Raw genomic sequence first — 2,374 nt, 5'->3', positions numbered from 1 at the left:
GTGTGTGTGTGTGTGTGTGTGTGTGTGTGTGTGTGTGTGTGTGTGTGTGTGTGCGTGTGTGTGATTGCAAGTCACTGAGTGAATGAGAGTGTGAGAGAAGAGATGTTACTGCCATCTTAAAGGCAATAGAAACGGTGAGAAACAGAGAGAACGAAAGGCAGAAGAAATATGTAGTTAAAGCTGAGATCTTAATAAAATGAAGAGAGAGATATGTTGCCGATGCCTTGGAGGTGAAGATAGAAAAAAAGAGAGAGGACGAGAAAGAGAGAAGACGAGACAGAGAGAGGACGAGAAAGAGAGAGGACGAGAAAGAGAGAGGACGAGAAAGAGAGTTTCAGGGAGAGAAAGAGAGAGAGGGGGAGATAGAGAAGGAGAGAGAGAGAGATAAGTAAAGTAATGAAATAGACCTAAATGTATAAACGTGGTAAAGAGGTAGAAACTTGATGACTGCAGCCCATATGAATGTTTAAGTGAGTGTGTTTGTTTATATGTATGTGTGTGTGTGTGTGTGTGTGTGAGAGAGAGAGAGAGAGAGGGAGAGTGGGGAGAGAATAGGGTGAGAAAAAGAAAAATAGGAAGAAAGAAGGGAAGAAGTAAAGGAAGAAAGAAAGAAAAGGAGGCAATGGAATTACCGGGAAATCTTAATTTGGAAAAGGCATTGAGTTAGGTAGAGATGAGCAGGACAGAAATAGATAGGAGAGAGGTGGGGGGGGGGGAAAGAAGAGAGAATGAGAGAGAGAGAGAAAGAAAGAGAAACGGACGGACAGAAAGAGAGAGGAACAGAGAGAGAGAAAGAAACAAAGAGAGAGAAAGAAACAGAGAGAGAGAGAGGAATGGGGAGCGAGAGATAGAAAGGAAAGAAAGAGATAGAGAGAGAGAAGGAGAGAGAGAGGACGGAGGGGGAGTGAGAGAGGAATGGGGAGAGAGAGAAAGGAAAAAAGAGAAAGAGAGAGAGGACGGCGAGAAAGTGAGAAAGAGAAAGAAAGGAAAGAAAGAGAGAGAGAGAGAGAGAGAGAGGGGGGGGTGTAATCCAGAGAAGCAAAAAGTAAACATGTCGGTTCTGGTAATTAGAAAATATAAATGCCACCAAAACAAAGCTAAAAATATTGCGTAAAATCAATAATAATATTTTTGCCCGCCAAAAGCCTTGAATGTTTTAATAACATCGAAACAGAATTTGTTTGCGTTTAACCTTTGGTTCGTTTTGGAATCTCAGACCAGCGGTGATACTGAGGAAGAGAGGTAGAGAGGAGGCGGAGTAGAGAGAGAAAGAGAGAGAGTGAGTAAGAGGGAGAGGGAGAGGGAGAGAGAGAAGGGAGATGGTTAAGAAACGATGACAATGTAGAAAAAAGAAAGGGAGATTGTGAAGGAAAAAGTGAGTGCGAAATACAGAGGAAAGAAAATGAGAAATTTAAGAGAAAGACGTGTGTTGGAAAGAGGGAAATGGAGAATAGAGATTGAAAGTGAGGTAAATATCGAGAGGAAATAAGATGAGAAGACGGACGCGGGGGATAATGGAGGAATGTTGAAAAGGGATAGATATATATGCTGGAGTAAATATTAGAAAGAGAGCAAAAGATAGGGAGAGAGAGAAGGGGAAAGAGAGTGTTATGGATGAAATATATAGATGATAGGTAATGAATGAGGAACAGAGAATGGTCTAGAGAGAAATGAATGCAGGCAGTGAAAGGTGGCGGAAGTTGGTGCAAGAAAGGGAGATAAGAGGAACAAGAAGAGAAATTTCGAAGGAGGATAAAACGTTGATAGCTAAAGACTGAACAGAAATGTGTAAATTGGTTTGTCACTGTTGTAGGGATTGGCCAAAACCTCGTCTTTCTGACTTCCTTAATTTTGTCATCTCAATGTAAATTGTAAGAGTCTTTGGTAACAGAGAAATGATGATGATGACGGCGACGACGAAGGCGATGATGGTAAACATGGTGACGATGAACTTTTCGGTTATAGGTACAAGGTCTGAAATCTGAGGGGAAGGGCCACGTAGTTTCTGAGGGGAAGGAGAAGTGGACTACATGAACTCCAATACTTTTAACTGGTTTCAAATTTGAGCACAAGGCCAGTAATTTCCGGGGAGGGGGTAAGACAATTGCATCAACCTCAGTGCTCGACAATAACCTATTTTATCGACCCCGAAATGATGAAAGGTATAATCAATCGACCTCAGCAAAATTTAAGCTCAGAACGTAAAGACGGTCGAAATGCTGTCAAGCATTATGTCCGGTGTGCAACCGTTTCTGCCAGCTCACCACCCAATAATAATAATAATAATAATAGTAGTAGTAGTAGTAGTAGTAGTAGTAGTAGTAGTAGTAGTAGTAGTAGTAGTAGTAGTAGTAATAATAATAATAATAATAAT

Source organism: Octopus bimaculoides, chromosome 8 (genome assembly GCF_001194135.2).
Source record: "Octopus bimaculoides isolate UCB-OBI-ISO-001 chromosome 8, ASM119413v2, whole genome shotgun sequence".
NCBI classification, from domain to species: Eukaryota; Metazoa; Mollusca; class Cephalopoda; order Octopoda; family Octopodidae; genus Octopus; species Octopus bimaculoides.
The sequence above is the reverse complement of the archived record's forward strand: the minus strand, read 5'-3'. Positions refer to the sequence as shown.